The sequence below is a fragment of the Mustela putorius genome, unplaced genomic scaffold (assembly GCF_011764305.1).
Source record: "Mustela putorius furo isolate JIRA1106 unplaced genomic scaffold, ASM1176430v1.1 tig00003923_pilon_pilon_pilon, whole genome shotgun sequence".
Classification (NCBI taxonomy): domain Eukaryota; kingdom Metazoa; phylum Chordata; class Mammalia; order Carnivora; family Mustelidae; genus Mustela; species Mustela putorius.
The window spans coordinates 11,389,213-11,413,312 of NW_025422068.1; the positions used below are offsets into that span (position 1 = coordinate 11,389,213).

Genomic DNA, 24,100 nt, shown 5'->3' on the forward strand with positions numbered 1-24,100 from the left:
TCTGTGAACAGTAGGGGAAAAAAAATTTAATCACTCTAACACATAGGATTGCAATAAGATGCAATGAGAAATAACCAGTAACAATCTCAATAGATGCAGGAAAACATTTCAGTAATACTTACCATTCATTTACTATTAAAAAAAAAAAAAAACTTTCAGAGATGGTGCAGGTGGCTAATTGGTTGAGCATCTGGCTCTTGATTTTGGTCGAGGTCATGATCTCAGTGTCCTGGGATTAAGCCCTCATCAGGCTCCCCTCTCAACAGGGAGTCTGCTTCACAAACTCTATCTCTCTAAAAATAAATAAGTCTTGGGTGCCTGGGTGTCTCAGTGGGTTGAGCCTCTGCCTTCGGCCCAGGTCATGATCTCAGGGTCCTGGGATTGAGCCCCGCATAGAGCATTCAGCTCAACAGGGAGCCTGCTTCCGCCTCTCTTTCTGCCTGCCTCTCTGCCTACTTGTGATCTCTCTCTCTGTCAAATAAATAAATAAAATCTTAAAAAGTAAATAAATCTTAAAAAAAAAACTTTCATAAGCTAATAATAGAACTTCCTTAAGCTAATGAAAATGATTCTTTTTAACAAATAAACTAACAAAAACCCTACAGCTAATATCATTCTTAATCATGTTATTAAAAGACTAATTGCTTTCTCCTAATAGCAAGAACAAGACAAGGATATCCTCTCTCAGCAATCTATACTACATGCTACTTGAGATCTCACTTTGTGCAATAAGACTAAAAGAAAGGTATACTTACTGGAAAGAAAAAAAACAAAACTCCCCCTGTCCAAAGGAGACATAAGTTTTTCACCAAAAAATCTCAACACGGGGCGCCTGGGTGGCTTAGTGTGTTAAGCCTCTGCCTTTGGCTCAGGTCATGATCTCAGGATCCTGGGATGGAGCCTCTCCCTCTCCCACATCCAGCTCTGTGCTCAGCAAGAATTCTGCTTCCCCCTCTCTCTCTGCCTGCCTCTCTGCCTACTTTTGATGTCTCTCTCTCTCTGTCAAATAAATAAATAAAATCTTAAAATACAATATCTTAACACATCCATAAAAAACTCCTCAACTAGGGACGCCTGGGTGGCTCAGTTGGTTGAGCAGCTGCCTTAGGCTCAGGTCATGATCCCAGCGTCCTGGGATCGAGTCCCACATCGGGCTCCTTGCTCAGCAGGGAGCCTGCTTCTCCCTCAGCCTCTGCCTGCCATTCTGTCTGCCTGTGCTTGCTCTCTCTCCCTCTCTCTCTGAAGAATAAATAAAATCTTAAAAAAAAAAAACAAACCACGTAAAAAAACAAACAAACAAACAAAAAAAAAACAAAAAAAACCCTCCTCAACTAATAATCAGTGAAATGTCACAAAAAGGAAGTCCACTTTACAAAAGTAACCCTGTGTTCTGGTAATGAAAAATTAAAATTAAATTTTTTTTTCAGTAAAATTACATCAAAACAAATAAATGAAATACTTAGGTAAAAACAACAAAATATAAGCGGGAGCTATACACTGAAAACTACAAAATGTGATGTAGGAAAATAAGAAGTTTCAAATACAAGAAAATACAAAGTGTGTTCATAGATTGAAAGCATCACTAATGATGAGGGCAGTTTTCCCCAATTAGATCTATAGATTGAAAAGAATCCCAACCAAAATCCCAAAAGCTTCATTCAGAGATATAGACAAGCTAATTCCAAAAATACATAGGAAAAACAAGGGAAACATAAGAAAAAAGCAATTATGAAATTTATAGGAATAAAGTTTGAAGCCACACACCTTATTCTTACCCCATTCTTTTTTATTGTTGTTTTTGCATTTTTTAAAGACTTTATTTTTAGAGCAGTTTTTGGACCAAAGCAAACTTGAGTGCAAAGAACTGAGGCTTCCCATAGATCCCCTCATCCACACAGACAGGCCCAGCCTCCTCCACTATGAACATTCCCCAGAGAGTGGGTCCTTTGTTAAAATCCATGAACCTACACTGACACACCATTATCACTCAAAGCCAGTAGTTTACATTAGGGTTCACTCTTGGTGTCCATTCTATGGGTTCGAACAAAAGGAAATCTAGTATCACACAAAATTGTTTCACTACTTCCTAAAATCCTTTTTTAGGATTCTAAGACTTCCTAGAAAATCAGCATAATTGGGACATTGTGGTATGGAAGAAAGGATAGATATACACAACAATGGAACAGAATAGAGTTGACAGAAATTGACCTACATACAATTAAACAATTTTTGACAACTCCTAAGGCAATTCAATTGAGAAAGAAATGTCTTGTCCAGAATGTTGCTCGTAAAGTGGATACCAATTTGGGGTGGTGGGGCAGTTAACAAATCGACCCAGATGTTCCCTGGAGAGAAGGTTTGTGATGACAAATTTCTTTGTCCTAAGTTAATTTACCTATGTTGTGCCTCCTAATAGTTCCAGTGTCTCCATGGAGCACTTTCACTGTCCCATACTTCTTTTAGTAAATGTTAAATTGCCTTAGGACTTTGTATCCCCACAAGGTCCCTTAATGAGTGATTCAATCCCTATTTTGAGGGTAAAAGGAAATGCTTTTGAGTGATATGCCTTAAGTTAGACATCTTGAAAGGTGCACAGCCATGCTCTCTGCTCACCCTCAGACAAATATCCACCTGTGCACATGATGAATTTCTAGAACCTAGGTAAGGTTTGATGGGCTGAGGTCTGGAGCCAATGACCAAGAAAGAATTCTTGAGACATCTTTGGTGCAAAATGGTGGTTTATTAAAGCACGGGGACAGGACCCGTGGGCAGAAAGAGCTGCTGCCCGGGGTTGTGAGGGATTGCAGGTTATGTACCCTGCGGCTGGGGGAAGGTGAGGGAAAAGGGAGGTTTCAACCAAGCTTTCATATGCTAAAGAGGGCCTACAAGGTGCAGGGATACTGGAGATCTTGCTGCTTGATCAATGTTGTCTTTTGGCAAGCCATTCACATTTCTGCTATCAAGCATCTTTGTTAATGAGATTTGGGTTTAGAAGAAATTTAACTTTATTTAGGGCTTGAGGAACTGAGTTATTTGCCTCTGGAAATTGTGCTATTGTTAAGATAGCTTCTTTGTTGTAAATCTCCAGGACATTGGTAAACCAAGGGAAACTCCTGTCCTGCAGGATTGTGATTTCTGCAAGTTAACTATTTGTTTCTTGCTTATGGCAGTCAGGGGTGCCTGAGGAGTGTCACACACATTACTGAGGGGAGCAGGTAGAGAGGGGGTGCAAGGTGCCAGTTTTTGCTTTGTCCTCAGCCAGCCTCCTGCTCCCTCATCACACACAGCATCTCCTTTCCAAATTCAAACAGACACCTCAAGTCTCATAGTTCCATTTCTGAGCTCCTGATTCTTGACTCCCCTGCTTCACCCTTAGCATCAGAGCTACTCTCCTAGAGCCTTCCCTAACTCCTTGATAGGCACTTCTCTTCATTCAGATGCTCAGGACAAATCCAGCATATGATTCCCCTCCCTTATCTTCCCCCAGCAGGTCAACAAACCTTGGCAGGACTATATTCAAAATACATCTGGAGTCCAGGCTCTTTTCACACCCTCTGTCTCTCACTCAACCAATCCTGTGCCTTCTCTCACTGAACAACTAAATAGGCACGTTAGGTTCTTTAGGCTTATCTAGTCAGACTCCTTGATCATCTATCTGCCAAACTCCTTCCAAAGCCTCCCTTCAGTGGTTTCATCATAATTAGAATAACTTCTCAAGAAATTACCAAGCCCTCCAGTATTCTACATCACTGGTCCATGATTATTTGTAAGCCTTCCTTTCCTAACACTCTCCCATTGTGCACACTACTGTATACTGCAACCCAGGGGCCCCCCAGGTAATCATGGACGTGGCAAGCTCCTTGCCTTTTTAATGACCTTAGAATTTGCTGTTCCCTCCACCAGGGACACTAATCCTACATATGCATATTTTGTGTCTCTTCTCAATGGTCAAGTCCTCAGAGAGGCCTCCCTCTCTGCTTATACTTCTTTATTCTTCTTCATAGCACCACCACTCCTGGACTCCATGTCACCTTTTCATTTCTCCACTATTTCTTGTATTTCCCCCCTAATAGGAAGGTTCATGTGAGCATGGACTTGGTTTGTTTTATTTGCTGCAGTATCTATACTACACATTTGGAAAGTACTCAGGCAATGGCTGAGGTCTGCTGAAGGAGCCCTAGATCTTCACGTAATTGTGACTATTCAATTAATGCTGAATAAACAGGTAAGAAAGTGAATAAATGAAGACAACTGGATTGTGAGCCAAAGCTCTTAACCATAACAAGCTCACCAAACTGCCAATTGGTAAGCTTCAGTGTGTAGAGAAGGAACACTTCTTAGCTTTTCTCAGATTACCACACCATTGACTCTCTAAAGTCTCATGTGAGAGTTTTATAGCATCACTGGCCACTGTATACATGATTTCAAATGAATTGCAGATGTAGAAAGTATATTTTCAAAAACTGAAAGAGAATGGTTTGGAGGCCTTCGTTCACCAAGCAATGACCTTCAGCACACTTCATGGCCTTGGCTGTTATGTAGTTATTCTCCAGGAATAACCAGAGACTCAAGGACTGGTGAAACTCTTGATATTCTTCACAGATATGTCCACTTCCTGGAAATCCCTTTGACTGACTTCACATCCAAGCTAAAATAAAGATTCAAGCACTTCTTCTGCTGGGGCAAATCAGAGTCATGGAAGCAGGCCCTGATGTGGAAGAAAATGAAAGTCAGTGATGTCAGAGCATCCAGCCAGAGCTTCTCAATTGAGTAAAGCTTTCTTCATTTCAATGAAAGCATCAGACAAATTAGGCAAAATCAACACAAGGTATAGTGTTTATGAACAGGGTTTCCTTCAGCAGAGTCTTCACCAGGTTTAGGAAATCAGCCATTTATGTCAAAGTTTGAAGCCAAGGAAAAGCATAGCTCAGGCACTCTGATATTGCTGAGGGTAGCTAGGCAATTGTCTCATATCTACTGAAAAACTCTGTCCTTTTTGAAGGACATGGTTGTTTTTCCCTTCATTGTATAAATCATTGTCCACCTTGATCCTAACAAAGTGGAATTTCTCACCTACCTCCTTAATCTTGGGGGCCAGCAAGTCATCATTAAAATTAAAACATAAGAGGGGAGAGAAGTCAAGATGGCAGAGAAGTAGCAGGCTGAGACTACATCAGGTAGCAGGAGATCAGCTAGATAGCTTATCTAAACATTGAAAACACCTACAAATCCAATGGGAGATCGAAGAGTAGAAGAACAGCAATTCTAGAAACAGAAAATCAACCACTTTCTGAAAGGTAGGACTGGCAGAGAAGTGAATCCAAAGCAAGCGGTAGAGCAACGGAGCACTAAATCAGGACTTTTAAAAGTCTGTTCCACTGAGGGACATTGCTCCAGAGGCTAAACCGGGGTGCAGCCCACGTGGGGTCAGTGTGGCCCCAGGTCCCACAGGGTTACAGAAGGATCGGGGATGTCTGACTGTCACAGAGCTTACAGGTATTAGAACGGGGAAGCCGGCTACAGAGACAGAGCCGAGGAGTGAGCTCTCAGCTTGGGGTTACCTTAAACTGGTCGCAGTCTGGGTGAGCTCGATGCCCGGCTGGAGGCCAGGGAGACGGGTATTATTGGGCACTATTCTCTGAGGATACTGAGGAGTGGGGACCCAAGCTCTCGGATCCTCTGGGTCAGAGACTGGGAGGCTGCCATTTTCATTCCCGTCCTCTGGGAACAAAAGCTCCCAAAAGCAAACCCGAGCGGATTACTCAACCTGGCCCCTGGTAAGAGCAGTGCAATTCTGCCTGGGGCAAAGACACTTGAGAATCACTACAACAGGCCCCTCCCCCAGAAGATCGAGAAATCCAGCCAGGACCAAGTTCATCTACCAAGGAGTGCAGGTTCAATACCAAGGAGAGCAGCGGAATTCCAGAGAAGGAGAAAGCAAAGCACTGAGCTCATGGCTTTCCCCCCATGATTAATTAGTCTTGCTGTTAATTTAATATGGAGTGGGTTTTTTTTTTCAATTTTGTTTCTTCTGCTGCTAAATTTTTCTTAACTTATACACTTTTTTTAAGGTTTTTAACTAGTTTATTTAATATATATATTTCTTTTTTATATTTTTTCTTTATTTGTTTTCTTTTTTTAATTGTTTCTTTTTTTTTTTCTCTGAACCTCTTTTTATACCCTTTCTCCCCCACACGATTCGGGGTCTCTTCTGATTTGGTTAAAGCATATTTTCCTGGGGTCTTTGCCACCCTTTTAGTATTTAACTTGTTCCTTCATATACTCTTATCTGGACAAAATGACAAGGGGGGAAAATTCACCAGAAAAAAAAAAAAAAAAAAAGAACAAGAGGCAGTACCAAAAGCTAGGGACTTGATAAATACAGACATTGCTAATATGTCAGATCTAGAGTTCAGAATGACGATTCTCAAGGTTCTAGCCAGGCTCGAAAAAGGCATGGAAGATATTAGAGAAACCCTCTTGGGAGACATAAAAGACCTTTCTGGAGAAATAAAAGAACTAAAATCTAACCAAGTTGAAATCAAAAAAGCTATTAATGAGGTGCAATCAAAAATGGAGGCTCTCACTGCTAGGATAAATGAGGCAGAAGAAAGAATTAGTGATATTAAAGATCAAATGATAGAGAATAACAAAGCTGAACAAAAGAGGGACAAACAGATACTGGACCACAGGGGAGAATTCAAGAGATAAGTGACACCAGAGATGAAACATTAGAATAATTGGGATAAGACAAGAAGAAGAAAGACAGAGGGGAGCACAAGGTATATTGGAGAGAATTATTGGAGAGAATTTCTCCAACATGGCAAAGGGAACAAGCATCAAAATCCAGGAGGTACAGAGAACCCCCCTCAAAATCAACAAGAATAGGTCCACACCCCATCACCTAATAGTAAAATTTACAAATCTTAGTGACAAAGAGAAAATCCTGAAAGCAGCCCGGGACAAGAAGTCTGTAACATACAATGGTAAAAATATTAGATTGGCAGAAGACTTATCCACAGAGACCTAGCAGGCTAGAAAGAGCTGGTATGATGTACTCAGAGCACTAAACGAGAAAAACATGCAGCCAAGAATACTATATCCAGCTAGGCTATCATTTTGAAAATAGAAAGAGAGATAAAAAGCTTCCAGGACGGGGTGCCTGGGTGGCTCAGTAGGTTAAGCCGCTGCCTTCAGCTCAGGTCATGATCTCGGGGTCCTGGGATCGAGTCCCGCATCACGCTCTCTGCTCAGCAGGGAGCCTGCTTCCCTCTCTCTCTCTGCCTGCCTCTCCATCTACTTGTGATTTCTCTCTGTCAAATAAATACATTAAAAAAAAAAAAGCTTCCAGGACAAACAAAAACTGAAAGAATTTGCAAACACCAAACCAGCTCTACAGGAAATATTGAAAGGGGTCCTCTAAGCAAAGAGAAAGCCTAAAAGTAGTAGATCAGAAAGGAACAGAGACAATATACAGGAACAGTCACCTTACAGGCAATACAATGGCACAAAATTCATATCTCTCAATAGTTACCTTGAATGTTAATGGACTAAATGCCCCAATCAAAAGACACAGGGTAACAGAATGGATAAAAAAAACAAAACCCATCTGGGTGTCTAGGTGGCTCAGTGGGTTAAGCCGCTGCCTTTGGCTCAGGTCATGATCTCAGGGTCCTGGGATCGAGTCCCGCATGGGGCTCTCTGCTCAGCAGGGAGCCTGCTTCCCTCTCTCTCTCTGCCTGCCTCTCCAACTACTTGTGATTTCTCTCTGTCAAATAAATAAATAAAATCTTTAAAAAAAAAAAAAAACAAAACCCATCTATATGTTGCCTACAAGAAACTCATTTTAGACCTGATGACACCTCCAGATTTAAAGTGAGGGGGTGGAAAAGAATTTACCATGATAATGGACATCAGAAGAAAGCAGGGGTGGCAATCCTTATATCAGATCAATTAGATTTTAAGCCAAAGACTCTAATAAGAGATGAGGAAGGACATATATCATACTCAAAGGATCTGTCCAACAAGAAGATCTAACAATTTTAAATATCTATGCCCCTAATGTGGGAGCAGCCAACTATATAAAGCAATTAATAACAAAATCTAAGAAACACATCAACAATAATACAATAATAGTAGGAGACTTTAACACTCCCCTCACTGAAATGGACCGATCATCCAAGCAAAAGATCAACAAGGAAATAAAGGCCATAAAGGACACACTGGACCAAATGGACAGCACAGATATATTCAGAACATTTCATCCCAAAGCAACAGCATACACATTCGTCTCTAATGCACATGGAACATTCTCCAGAATAGTTTACATCCTCGGTCCTATATCAGGTCTCAATCAGTAACAAAAGACTGGGATAATTCCCTGCATATTTTCAGACCACAATGCTCTGAAGCTAGAACTCAATCACAAGAGGAAATTTGGAAAGAACCCAAATACATGGAGACTAAACAACATCCTTCTAAAGAATGAATGGGTCAACCAGGAAATTAAAGAAGAATTGAAAAAATTCATGGAAACAAATGATAATGAAAACACAATGGTTCAAAATCTGTGGGACACAGCAAAGGCAGTCCTGAGAGGAAAATATATAGCAGTATAAGCCTTTCTCAAGAAACAAGAAAGGTCTCAAGTACACAACCTAACCCTACACCTAAAGGAGCTGGAGAAAGAACAAGAAAGAAGCCCTAAACGAGGCAGAAGAAGAGAAATCATAAAGATCAGAGCAGAAATCAATGAAATAGAAACCCAATAAACAATAGAACAAATCAATGAAACTAGGAGCTGGTTCTTTGAAAGAATTAATAAGATTGACCAGACTTATCCAAAAGAAAAGAGAAAGGACCCAAATAAATAAAATCATGAATGAAAGAGGAGAGATCACAACCAACACCAAAGAAATACAGACAATTATAAGAACATACTATGAGCAGCTCTACGCCAACAAATTTGACAATCTGGAAGAAATGGATGCATTCCTAGTGACATATAAACTACCACAACTGAACCAGGAAGAAATAGAAAGCCTGAACAGACCCATAACCAGTAAGGAGATTGAAACAGTCATCAAAAATCTCCAAACAAGGGGCGCCTGGGTGGCTCAGTGGGTTAAAACCTATGCCTTCGGCTCAGATCATGATCCCCAGGTCCTGGGATACAGCCCCACATCAGGCTCTCTGCTCAGTGGGGAGCCTGCTTCCTCCTGTCTCTATTCCTGCCTCTCAGCCTACTTGTAATCTCTGCCTGTCAAATAAATAAAATCTTTTTTAAAAAAATCTCCAAACAAACAAAAGCCCAGGGCCAGACGGCTTCCCAGGGGAATTCTACCAAACATTTAAAGAAGAACTAAGTCCTATTCTCCTGAAACTGTTCCAAAAAATAGAAATGGAAGGAAAACTTCCAAACTCATTTTATGAGGCCAAAACCAGACAAGGATCCCATCAAAAAAGAGAACTACAAACCAATATCCTTGATGAACACAGATGCAAAAATTCTCACCAAAATATTAGCCAATAGGATTCAACAGTACATTAAAAGGATTATTCACTATGACTAAGTGGGATTTATTCCAGGGCTGCAAGGTTGGTTCAACATCTGCAAATCAATCAATGTGATACAACACATTAATAAAAAACAAGAACCATATGATACTCTCAATAGATGCTGAAAAAGCATTTGACAAAGTACAGCATCCCTTCCTGATCAAAACTCTTCAAAGTGCAGGGATAGGGGGAACATACCTCAATACTATCAAAGCCACCTATGAAAAACCCACCACAAATATCATTCTCAATGGAGAAAAACTGAAAGCTTTCCACTAAGGTCAGGAACACGGCAGGGATGTCCATTATTACCACTGCTATTCAACATAGTACTAGAAGACCTAGCCTCAGAAAACAAAACAAACAAAAAAAAAAAATTAAAGGCATCCAAATGGGTAAAGAAGAAGTCAAACTATCACTCTTCACAGATGATATGATACTATATGTGGAAAACCCAAAAGACTCCACTCCAAAACTGCTAGAACTTGTACAGGAATTCAGTAAAGTATCAGGAGATAAAATCAGTGCACAGAAATCAGTCGCACTTCTCTACACCAACAACAAGACAGAAGAAAGAAATTAAGGAGTCAATCCCATTTACAATTGCACCCAAAACTAGAAGATACCTAGGAGTAAACCTAACCAAGGAAGCTAAGAACCTATACTCAGAAAACTATAAAGTACTCATGAAAGAAATTGAGGAAGACACAAAGAAATGGAAAAATGTTCCATGCTCCTAGATTGGAAGAACAAATATTGTGAAAATGTCTATGCTACCTAAAGTAATATACACATTTAATGCAATTCCTATCAAAATACCATCCTATTTTTTTTTCAAAGAAATGGAACAAATAATCCTAAAATTTATATGGAACCAGAAAAGACCTCGAATAGCCAGAGGAATATTGAAAAAGAAAGCCAAAGTTGGTGGCATCACAATTCCGGACTTCAAGCTCTATTACAAAGCTGTCATCATCAAGACAGTATGGTACTGGCACAAAAACAGACACATAGATCGATGGAACATAATAGAGAGCCCAGAAATAGACCCTCAACTCTATGGTCAACTAATCTTCGACAAAGCAGGAAAGAATGTCCAATGGAAAAAAGATAGCCTCTTCAATAAATGGTGTTGGGAAAATTGGACAGCCACATGCAGAAAAATGAAATTGGACCATTTCCTTATACCACACATGAAAATAGACTCAAAATGGATGAAGGACCTCAATGTGCAAAAGGAATCCATCAAAATCCTGGAGGAGAACACAAGCAGCAACCTCTTCAACCTCAGCCGCAGCAACGTCCTCCTAGGAACATCGCCAAAGGCAAGGGAAGCAAGAGCAAAAATGAGCTATTGGGATTTCATCAAGATCAAAAGCTTTTGCACAGCAAAGGAAATAGTCAACAAAACCAAAAGAGAACTGACAGAATGGGAGAAGATATTTGAAAACAACATATCAGATAAAGGGCTAGTATCCAAAATCTATAAAGAACTTATCAAACTCAACACCCAAAGAACAAATAATCCACTCAAGAAATGGGCAGAAGAATAAACAGACATTTCTGCAAAGAAGACATCCAGATGGCCAACAGACACATGAAAAAGTGCTCCATATCACTTGGCATCAGGGAAATACAAATCAAAACCACAGTAAGTTACCACCTCACACGTCAGAATAGTTAAAATTAACAAGTCAGGAAACAACAGATGCTGGCGAGGATTTGGAGAAAAGGGAAACCTCCTACACTGTTGGTGGGAATGCAAGCTGGTGCAACCACTCTGGAAAACAGCATGGAGTTTCCTCAAAAAGTTGAAAATAGAGCTACCCTATGACCCAGCATTCGCACTACTGGGTATTTACCCTACACATAGAAATGTAGTGATCCGAAGGGGCACATACACCTGAATGTTTATAGCAGCAATGTCCACAGTAATCAAACTATGGAATGAACCTAGATGTCCATCAACAGATGACTGGATAAAGTAGAGGTGGTTTATATATACAATGAAATACTATGCAGCTGTCAAAAGAAATGAAATCTTGCCTTTTGCAACGATGTGTATGGAACTAGAGGGTGTTATGCTGAGTGAAATAAATCAATCAAAGAAAAGCAATTATCATATGATCTCCCTAATATGAAGAATTTCAGAGGCAATGTGGGGGGTTGGGGAGTAAGGAAGGAAAAAATGAAACAAGATAGGAACAGGAGACTCTTAAACCATAAGAGACTCTTAATCTTAAAAAACAAACTGAGGGTTACTGGGATAAGGGGAGGGAGAGGGTGGTTGGGTTATGGATATTGGGGAGGGCATGTGCTATGGTTACCACTGTGAAGTGTGTAAACCTGGCGATCCATGGACCTGTATCCCTGGGGCTAATAATACGTTATATGTTAATAAAAATTTTTTAAAAAAATTTAAGTAAAACCTATCAAATGCTGTCCACAAGAGATTCATTTTAGACCCAAAGACACCTCCAGATTGAAAGTGAGGTGTAATCAGGGAGATTCAAATTAAAACCACATTGAGATACCACCTTACACCAGTTAGAATGACCACAATTAACAAGACAGTAAACAATACGTGTTGGGGAGGATGTGAAGAAAGGGAAACCCTCTTACACTGTTGGTAGGAATGCAAATTGGTGCAGCCACTTTGGAAAACAGTGTGGAGATTCCTCAAGAAATTAAAAATAGAGCTTCCCTATGACCCTGCAATTGCACTACTGGGTATTTACCCCAAAGATACAGATGTAGTGAAAAGAAGGGCCATCTGTACCCCAATGTTTATAGCAGCAAGGGCCACAATTGTCAAACTGTGGAAAGAACCAAGATGCCCTTCAACAGATGAATGGATAAGGAAGATGTGGTCCATATACACTATGGAGTATTATGCCTCCATCAGAAAGGACGAATACCCAACTTTTGTAGCAACATGGATGGGACTGGAAGAGATTATGCTGAGTGAAATAAGTCAAGCAGAGAGAGTCAATTATCATATGGTTTCACTTATTTGTGGAGCATAAGGAATAACACAGAGGACATGGGGAGATGGAGAGGAGAAGGGAGTTGAGGAAAATTGGAGGGAGACATGAACTATGAGAGACTATGGACTCTGAAAAACAACATGAGGGTTTTGAAGGGGCAGGGGGTGGGAGGTTAGGGGAGCCAGGTTGTGGGTATTATGGAGAGCACGCATTGCATGGAGCACTGGGTGTGGTGCAAAAACAATGAATTCTGTTACACTGAAAATAAATTTTAAAATAGTTTAAAAAAAAAGAACGTGAGGTGTAAAAAACCATTTATCATACTAATGAACATCAGAAGAAAGCTGGGCTGGCAATCCTTATATCAAATTAGATTTTAAACCAAAGACTGTAATAAAAGATGAGGAAGAGCTCTGTATCATACTTAAAGGGTCTATCCAACAAGAAGACCTAACAATTGTAAATATTTTTGTCCCTAACTTGGGATCAGTCAATTATATAAGCAAATTAATAAAATTAAAGAAACACATGAATAATAAGAAAATAATAGTAGGGAACTTTTTAAAGATTTTACTTATTTATTTGAAAGACAGAGATCACAAGTAGGCAGAGAGAGAGGAGGAAGCAGGCTTCCCACTGAGCAAAGAGCCCAATGTGGGGCTCAATGCTAGGACCCTGGGATCATGACCTAAGCCAAAAGCAGAGCAGCAGTCCCCTACTATTGGGGCACCTTTAAGCCAGGTGCCCCAATAGTAGGGGGCATTAACACCTCATTTGCTGCAATGGACAGATCATTTCAGCAAAAGATCAACAAGGAAACAAGGGTGTTGAATGACACATTAGGCCAGGTGGACTTCACAGATATATTAAGAACATTCCATCCCAAAGCAACGGAATACACATTCTTCTTGAGTACACATGGAACATTCTCCAGAATAGATCACATCTTGGGTGACAAATCAGGTCAACCAGTAACAAAAGGTTGGGATCATTCCCTGAATATTTTTAAACCACAGTACTTTGAAACTGGAACTCAATCACAAGAGGAAATTTGGAAAGAACACAAATACATGGAGGTAAAAGAACATCCTACTAAAGAATGAATGGATTGGGGCACCCGGGTGGCTCAGTGGGTTAAAGCCTCTGCATTTGGCTCAGATCATGATCTCAGGGTCCTGAGATTGAGCCCCACATCAGGGTCTCTGCTCAGCAGGGAGCCTGCTCCACCCCCACACCCCTGTGCCTGCCTCTCTGCCTACTTGTGATCTCTGTCAAATAAGTAAATAAAACCTTAAAAATAAAAAAAGAATGAATGGGTCAAACAGGAAACTGAAGAATTTTTAAAAATTCATGGAAACAAATAAAAATGAAAACAGAACTGTTCAAAATCTTTGGGATACAGCAAAGATGGTCCTAAGAGGGAAATACATAACAATACAAGCCTTTTTCAAGAAATAAGAAAAGTCCTAAATATGCAACTTAATCTTACACTTAAAAGAGCTGGAGAAAGAACAGCAAATAAAACCTAAACTCAACAGAAGAAGAGAAACCATAAAGATTAGAACAGAAATCAATGAAATAGAAACCAGAAGAACAGTAAGACAGGTCAATGAAACTAGGAGCTGATTCTTTGAGAGAATTAATAAGCTTGATAAACTCCTGACCAGACTTATCCAAAAGAAAAGAGAAAGGACCCAAATTAATAAAAATATGAATGAAGGAGGAGAGATCACAACCAACACCAAAGAAATACAAACAATTATAGGAACATATTATGAGCAAATATATGCCAACAAATTAGGCAACCTGGAAGAAATGGATACATTCTTAGAGAAGTATAAACTACCAAAAGTGAACCAGGGAGAAATAAAAAACCTGAACAGACCCATAACAAGCAACGAAATTGAAGCAATAATCAAAAATCTCCCCAAAAAAACCAAGAGCTCAGGGCCAGATGTCTTCCCAGGGTATTTCTACCAAACATTTAAGGGAGAAGTAATACCTATTCTCCTGAAACTGTTCCAAAAATAGAAATTTTCTTTGAAAGAAAAAAAAAAGGAAAACTTTCAGACTCTTTCTATGTGTTCAGCATTACCTTGATCCCAAAACCAAAGACCCCACCAAAAAGGAGAATTACAGACCAATATCCCTAATAAACATGGATGCCTACATATTCAGTGAGAGTATCCTAGCCAATAGGATCCAACAGTACATTAAAAGGATTATTCACCACAACCAGGTGGGGTTTATTCTTGGGATGCAGGGGTGGTTCAACATTTGAAAATCAATTAACATGACACACCATATTAATAAAGGAAAAGACAAGAAACATATGATCCTCTCATTTGATGCCAAAAAACCATTTGACAAAGCACAGCATCCTTTCTCGATTAAACTCTTCACAGTGTAGGGAGAGAGGGAACATACCTTAATATCATAAAAGCCATATACGAAAAGCCAACAGCAAATACTATTCCCCTAAGGTCATGAACGTGCCAGAGATATCCACTATCACCACTATCTTTCAGCTTAGTATTAGGAGTCCTAGCCGCACCAATTGGACAACAAAAAGAAATGAAAGACATTCAAGTTGACAAGGAGAAGTCACACTCTCATTCTTTGCAGATGACATTATACTCTATGTGGAAAACCCAAAAGACTCTGCCCCCAAATTACTAGAACTCATACAGCAATTGAACAACATGTCAGGATACTAAATCAATGCACAGAAATTGGTTGCATTTCTATACACTAACAATGTGTAAAAAATAAGGAGTCGATCCCATTTACATTATACCAAAAACCATAAGATACCCAGAAATAAACCTAACCAAAGAGGCAAAGGATCTGTACTCAGAAAACTATAGAACACTCATGAAAGAAATTGAGAAAGACACAAAGAAATAAAAAACTGTGGAAGGAGCCAAGATGCCCTTCAACAAATGAATGAATAAAGAAGATGTTGTTCATATACCCAATGAAATATTACTCAGCCATCAGAAGGGATGAATATCCACCATTTGCATTGACATGGATTATGCTAAGTGAAATAAGTCAAGCAGAGAACGGCATTTATCATATGGTTCCTCATGCAGAAAATAAGGAATGGAATAGGGGACATCAGGAGAAGGAAGGGAAAACTGAAGGGTTGGGAATCAGAGGGGGAGATGAACCATGAAGACTATGTACTCTGGGAAACAAACTGAGGGTTTTGGGGCAGGGAGATGGGTTAGCCCAATGATTGGTATTAAGGAGGGCATGTGTTGCAATGAGCACTGGGTGTTGTATGCAAATAATGAATCATGGAACACTACATCAAAAACTAATGAAGTACTATGTGGTGACTAACATAACATAACAAATTTTTAAAAATGAAATGGAAGAATGTTGCATCCTCATGGATTGGAAGAACAGATATTAAAATATCTATGCTACCCAGAGCAATCTACACACTCAGGGCAATCCCTATCTGCAACTGTCCCTCATAACAATGTATTACTTAAAATATAACCCATGAGAAATTTTACTAGTTATCAAGCATGTTTAGATATAGTCTTAAGAAAAACACATACTGGCAACAGGCCTCTGGGGGAGAGGACGGATATACAGCCTTGAAGCTGAGCAGCGGGGGATGCCCAGCCTGTTCAGGGAGGAACACCACCTGCCTCAAGGATCCCAAGCAGCTGAGAACGCTGCGCCCGCTCAAGGAGGAAAGCGGCCTGCTTCATTTTTCCGTTATTTCCCCTTCCCTCCCACCCCCACCCCTCCCCAAGAGTGCCTGTGGCTAGTTGAATAAGTCCTTTGAATGTGCTTGCTCAACTATAAACTTTATACTGTTTGTCCAGACATATTTTGCCTTCCTTCTTGTTTATCTACAAGGCATATGACTAATGTTTGGCCTTCTTCGGCTCTTCTGTTGATTACCGTTTCTATCCAATAAAAGCAGGACTGAGGAGTTGTTTGGGACAACAGTCTTTTCTACTGTTGTCCCCTGCTCCCTTTCTCTTGCATCTGAGTTGTTTGTGCCTCATTCTTCTCCCATGCACCGTCAGGAAGCGGCACCTATCAAAACACCATCAACATTTTCACAGAGCTGGAACAAATAATTCTAAAATTTGTATGAAACAGAAAAGATCCCAAATAGCCAGAGGAATGTTAAGGAAGAAAACCAAAGCTGGAGACATCAAAATTCCAGCCTATAAGCCATATTACAAGGCTGTAATCATCAAGACAGTATGGTGCTGGTACAAAAACAGATGACACATAGATCAATGGAACAGAATAGAGAACCCATTAAGGGACTCTCAGCTCTATGGTCAACTAAGCTTTGACAATGGAGGAAAGAATATCCAAAGAAGCAAGTCTTTTCAAAAAATGGTGTTGGGAAAATTGAACAGCCACATGCAGAAAAATCAAACTGGACCATTTTCTACACCATGCATAAAAAGAAACTCATAATGGATGAAATACCAAACTGTGAGACAGCAATCCTTCAAAATCTTAGAAAACACAGACAGCAACCTCTTTGACCTCAACTGCAGCAACTTCTTCCTAGACATATCTCCAAAGGCAAGGGAAAGAAAGGCAAAGATGAACTATTGGGACTTCATAAAGATAAAAAGCTTATGCACAGCAAGGTAAACAGTTAACAAGACAAAAAGACAACCAAAATAATGGGGGAAGGTATTTGCAAATGTCTTATCAGAAAAAGGGCTAGAATCCAAGATTCATAAAGAACTTACCAAACTCAACACCCAAAAAAACCAAAATAATCCAGTCAAGAAATGGGCAGAAGACACAAACAGACATTTCTCCAAAGAATACATCCAGAAGGACCAACAGACACAAGAAAAGAACCCTCTTCCACTATTGGTGGGAATATAAGCTGGTGTAGCCACACTGGAAAACAATATGGAGGTTCCTCAAAAAATTAAAAATAGACCCAGCTTTTGCACTCCTGGGTATTTACCCTGAAGATACAAATGTAGTGATCCCAAGGGGCGCTTACACTCCAACGTTTATAGCAGCAGTGTCCACAATAGTCAAACTATGAAAAGAGACTAGATGTCCATTGACAGATGAATGGATAAAGATAGAGTGTGTGTGAGTGTGTGTGTGTGTGTGTGTATACATATATACATCTGTATATATGTATGTATGTGTGTGTATATGTATATATATATTTACAAAAAAAAAAGAAAAAGAATATTTGTGAATGAACCCAATGCAGACCGAGCCCCATATTTCCCCCCATCTTATCATCATAGGGAAAGGGTGATGGGAAAAATATATATATGCTGCTTTATTCTAGGAAGGTGTAATAAACATCTGCATCATCAATGGACATAAAGCACAACACAAGAGTCCACCTCACTGACATCATCTGTAAAGGATGGAGTTGGTGTCCAGCAATAGGGACTGTTTCTCCTATGCAGATAGACATGAGCATTGTTATACATTGTCTGAGGTCTGTTAGACCTCTTGTCCCTGAAAACCCACCCCTAGTCCCTAATCTACCAGAGGTCCAGCTGGTGTTCCAGACATACTTTCCCAATTCCAAGTTACCCCAGAAACTGCCAATGTCCTACATCCTACTTAGACTCTAAGAGACTAAGAATGGCAAATGCTGTTGTCCTTTTCCAAACTGGTCATCACCAGAAGATCCCTACAGAGCTAGTTTGCCCCTTCTAATATGTGAGGTGACAGGAAGAAATGCCCACCTTGGAAATGAGCTCTAACTATATAATCTACAGGTACTTTTAACTGGGTTTTTCTAACCTCCAGAAGTATGAGAAGTAAATTTCTGTTCATAAGCCATGCAGTCTGTCGAATTTGTTAGGGCCTGAATGGACAAAAATAATGCCCAACTAAGGATTATTTTATATTGCTATGGCTACAAAAACTCAGAGTTTTAAACAGCACTATGGTAGTGAAGGACTGATTCACATTACAACATAATTTAGTTTCCAATCATAGTCACCTAGTAAAAATTCTGCTTATTTTAAATTTTCATACAATGTTCACATTTTTATTTTTTATTTTTTTAAGATTTTATTTATTTATCTGACAGAAACACAGTGAAAGAGGCGGCACAAGCAGGGGGAGTGGGAGTGGAAAAAGCAGCCTTCCTGCTGAGCAGGGAGCCCAATGCAGGGCTCAGTCCCAGGACCCTGGGATCATGACCTGAGCAGATGCTTAACAACAAAGCCACCCAGGTGTCCCTCAGCTTTTTAAAAAGGAAGGAGAAGAGATCTCTTCAGACAATAGTTCTCTCCTCTGCAAAGAGAATGGCACAAGGAACTCAATGGAATCTTTGCTCTCTACTTGCCAAACTTAACTGCTCAGTTCTGCAAGTTCAAAGCTCAGTTCTCCAAGTTCTTCCCATCATTTCACATACATAATTTGTTCACTCATCAGCTCCAAGAAAAAAAGGGGCTTCTGATGTCGGGTATCACAAATATTTCCACTAACACAACAGAAAATTCAGAGTCTAGTGGAGTATACCAGGAGCCCCTGATATAGGAACACTCCACAGACCTGTCCTCCTTGAGAAATGCAGGCACTGAGTGCTCCTGAAGTCACTGCCATGAGGCTCTGTCCTGCCCGGGGAAAGTGTGAAAACAACAGAAAGGATGACAGCCTCTGACTTGAGGCCCCCCTCAGGAAAGCTTGGCTGAGAGTTGCAGGCCCATATTTACAGGACACGAAAGTGAAACTACTGTTTCTCTGCAGAACAAGCAGTTCCGGGAAAAGAAACATGATGATCTTATGCATTCAGTGGCTCAGGGAGCAGGGGGAGGCAGAGAAACACCAGGGACCATGAAAGACAGGTCTCAGATAACTCCTGTGAGGTCATCTAGCCAAGACTCCCAGGCAAGCCCTGGGGACAGGGAAGAAGGTTGTGAACAAGCTTCCAAAGCTTTCAGTGACTGAGAAGTATTTCCCATCAGAAAGAAAAAAGACTATAACTTCTCTCTGTCTTTCCATTTCTTTCATTTTTAGGGCCCCTATTGCTGGCTGCCCCATCATCCCACTTGGGCATAGATTTCCCTGGCAGGTTATGGGAATTACTCATAAACAACTTCCACTACCAGGAGGTGCTCTGGGGAAATTTGGTAAGATACCAGGGAAATGGACACAAAAAAGGGAACAAGGTACCTAGATTCTAAGATTTATATGGCGGGTCAGGAGGAAAAATAACAAAATATCTCTATAAGAAGAAGAACATAGGAGGTTCTATATCTATAAGGATCTACAAGAGGAGCTGTAAGATTTATTTCCATGCTATAGTATCTAAGACAATTGGATGCTGGCACAGGGGTAGACTAAACTGGCCCACAGAAAGGAACAGTCTTGGATGGGACTCAGGCATGTGTGGAATTCTGTTGCTTGGGAGACATACATGGGATGTCAGTGGGTATAGAAGGCACCATCTAGTAAACAGAGCTGACAAACCGGTTCTCCATATGGATAGAGGATACTGAATCTCTACTTACTTCACCTATGATAATCAACTCCTGATGGACTTAGGACCTAAATTTCAATGGGAACTGAAGAAGAGAACATAGCTGTTCTTAGGGAAAGATTTCTTAAAGGAGATGAAACCTGTATAAAAATACCAAGATATGGACAGACACTTCTCCAATAAAGACATACAAATGGCTATCAGATACATGAAAAAATGTTCATCATCACTAGCCATCAGGGAGATTCAAATTAAAACTACATTGAGATATCACCTTACACCAGTTAGAATGGCCAAAATTAGCAAGACAGGAAACAACATGTGTTGGAGAGGATGTGGAGAAAGGGGAACTCTCTTTACCCTGTTGGTGGGAATGCAAGTTAGTGCAGCCTCTTTGGAGAACAGTGTGGAGATTCCTCAAGAAATTAAAAATAGAACTTCCCTATGACCCTGCCATTGCACTCCTGGGTATTTACCCCAAAGATACAGATGTAGTGAAAAGAAGGGCCATCTGTACCCCAATGTTTATAGCAGCAATGGCCACGGTCACCAAACTGTGGAAAGAACCAAGATACCCTTCAACGGATGAATGGATAAGGAAGATGTGGTCCGTATACACTATGGAGTATTATGCCTCCATCAGAAAGGACGAATACCCAACTTTTGTAGCAACATGGATGGGACTGGAAGAGATGATGCTGAGTGAAATCAGTCAAGCAGAGAGAGTCAATTATATAATTGCACTTATTTGTGGAGCATAACAAAAAGCATGGAGGACATGGGGAGTTAGAGAGAAGGGGGTTGGGGTAAATTGGAAGGGGAGGTGAATCATGAGAGACTATGGACTCTGAAAAACAATCTGAGGGGTTTGAAGTGGTGGGAGGGTGGGAGGTCGGGGTACCAGGTGGTGGGTATTATAGAGGGCACGGATTGCATGGGGCACTTGGGTGTGGTGAAAAAATAATGATACTGTTATGCTGAAAATAAATAAATTTTTAAAAGCTTATATTAAAAAAAATAAGATACCAAGATGACAGCTGTATAAAACAGATGGACCAGTGTGATACCTTTGCCTCTAGAAAAGTGTAAAGTTTTTTTTATGAAATCAAATACAAAAAAAAGTCTAAAAATATCCACAAATCTGAAGAAGATAATTTGCACAAAATGTAACCAAAAAAAGATCAATGGAAGGAAAGATTTTAAAGATTCCAGAAATCACTAGGAAAAAGAGAAAAAAATTCAGCATGACATGAATAGAACTTTCTCAAAAAAAAAAAGAAATATATTTGGGCAAAAAATAGAGAAAATACTGCACATTAACTACTAATGAGACAAATGCACCTCTGTGCACTACAAGATGACAGTGTTAATTAGTTTGACTGCAAATTTTCAAAAGTCAGGAAAAATTGGGTACTGGTGAGAATGTTGATTGATAGAATCTCTGAAACGTGGCTGCTGGGAATGTATATCAATACAATCACTTTGAAGAAACAATACAGCCAAATCATAAAATGGCACATCCATGTGCCTTAGGACTCAGCATTTCCACTCCTAACACTATACCAAAGAGTCATTCTGCAAAAATGTGCAGAAGACATGTGGACATATGCTCCCAGCAGAGGTCTTCATAACTGCAAAACAGAGAGGATAGGCGTTGACAGAAAACTGATAAATAAGTTGACTTACACAGCATCGAAAAGCATGAACCATAGTTATATAGAGAGGAATAAATCTTTTAGTGTAGTGTTAAGACTAAATATTGGGGTGCCTGGGTGGCTCAGTGGGTTAAGCCTCAACCTTTGGCTCAGGTCATAATCTCAAGGTCCTGGGATTGAGCCCCGCGTCGGCTCTCTGCTCAGCAGGGAGCCTGCTTCCCCCTCTCTCTTTGCCTGCTCTCTGCCTACTTGTGATCTCTGTCTGTCAAATAAATAAATAAAATCTTCAAAAAAAGATTAAATATTAAGGACCCATAGAACACCCCTTAAATAAAGCTTCAAGAAAACTAAGCAATATATTGTTTAGGCATGCGTATATAAGTGATAACACCACAAATAAAAGAATCATAAACACATTGCATGACATTGTCACCCAGGGGCTGGGGACAGAGCTAGAGTAAATAGGAACACACGAGGAGATATAAGTGGTTAGAGATGTTCTGTTTCTTGGGATGATTGTTCAGTGTTAAGTGATCATTATATTACATGAGTAAGTAAAAGATATAAAATAGACAAATATCTTAGTTCTTTTCAGATTGTTGCTCTGTCTATTCTGTGTGTACTCAGTCGTGAATCTCTCCCTCCTGCAGTATTTTGGGGACATCAGAGAAATGTTCTCCATCTGACGTACAATCACTGCAATGATGGGACAAAGACTGAGAAATCATTCAGGGAGGAAGCACTGGGCAAGAGAGATGGAAATTCCAGGTAAAAGCAATGGCAAGGAAAAGATGCAGGCTCATACATGACCTTGACAACTGGCCATGGATGCAAAGAAGCACACACAGACAGCCAATTACAGTTCTCAGTAGGAAGGCAGGAAAATCCTCTGAGGCCCAGGTACCCTGGCAGTGATGGGGCTCTTTGTTGAGGGTGAGAAAAAACTCCCATCAGGGGCTCCCCAGGGCTCATCTGCTCCCCAGCAGTATGTGAGAATCACTCTGGACATGGTGCTCTCTGTTGGGTTGGCTGAGGTCCACAGTGTCCTCTGCACCCAAGGGGCTGGGAGCTGATGTCCCAGAATACACAGCTCAAGGTCCAGCTCAGACTTCCTGCTCCTAAATCACCATTAGGAAATGAGGAAATATGATTTATAAAGATGTTGTTATGTTCTCTCTGTTCAGAGAAAAGGGAAATAAATTCTTCTTAGGAACGAATGGCTTAGAAATCCCTCCTCTCCTGGTTCCACTCAGATGAGTAGATGTCCAGTCAGTGTAATACACAATCCCCAGACTTTTGTAGAACAGAAATGTCCCCTGTCCTGGTTCAGCCCTTCCTCTAACTGGGTGAGACATCTGCAACAGGGACAGGAAAAGAGTAGGCTTCTCTCTTCATTCTTCCTCCCAATGCCCTCATTACATGGAGGAGCATGGCGTAGGGGAACTACAATTATAGGAAAAGACTCACCCAGGTAGGACATTTGCAGTGCAGCTGATGGCCTAGTGTGGTGAATGTCCCTCAGGAAGAAGGGTCCTATGAAGGCCCATGCTCAGGGCCCCATTGGGATCTTGGAACAAGTATAGTCCAAACCTTCCAGCCTTCTGCCTCCTCTGTGGTGTCAAAGTTCAAAGGCAGCTCCTTCTGTTGGCCATGTCCCTTGTAACGGGCTCACTAAAATGATCCTTGCCTTTCCTCTGCACAACCTGTCAGCTGCTCTTTCATGACCCAGGGGAGGAATCAAGGATGACAATGACGAAGTCACAGGATCTTAGCCACAGAAGGATTTCATAACTTGTTATGGACATTTGCAATCTCAGCAGAAACTTTGTACAACAGACCTCCTTTTTCACCCCGTCAAAGTCACACAGCCCCCTTCCTGGGGCCTCCCTTCTGAACACAAACACCCTGGGGGTCTTTCACTGCTGCTCCCACAGGAGGATGAGGATAGAACAATCCCTGAGAGTTCACACAGCTTTTACACTCATCAAGTCATTCATGAGCTGTGTTGAGCTCAGACCCTCACTTGGCTGGGGCAGGTATATTGACACCAGGGGGGCAGGAAGAGAAATCCACCATGGATGTCACTTCTGCAGTCTGATCTCTGCAGGCAGAAGGGAGTTAGCCGCTGAGCTGAGCATGTTGGGCAGCCCTAAGGAGTAACTTGGCAGGCAGTGTTTGCACCCATCTGAGCCGCCAGCCTCAAGGGGGTTGAATATGGACTTCTCACCCGTCTGGACACTGGCATCAGAGTAAGACTCTTAGGTATAAGGCAGCTGCTCTCAGCCTCTGGGCTGAAAGTGTTCAAATTACCCTGCACAAACCAGGGCAAACGCCAAAAAGCCCCCACCCTCCAGAAAGCTGAAGATGGAACCGGTTCAGGCCTGTTTTGAGAACTGGAGTGTTTTCCAGGAATAGAAACTGAAAGCAGCCACTCT

The 24,100-nt window shown here is 40.8% G+C and overlaps 1 long non-coding RNA gene across 1 annotated transcript; it reads right to left on the minus strand.

Annotated features, from left to right (window-relative positions):
- Nucleotides 1-4,090: 4,090 nt before the first annotated feature.
- Nucleotides 4,091-24,043, minus strand: LOC101690186. Its single transcript, XR_201348.3, has 2 exons — nt 23,133-24,043; nt 4,091-4,708 (listed from the first exon to the last, which is right to left on the minus strand). It is a non-coding gene; the product is annotated as an uncharacterized LOC101690186 (long non-coding RNA).
- Between the last annotated feature and the right edge of the window lie 57 nt (nt 24,044-24,100).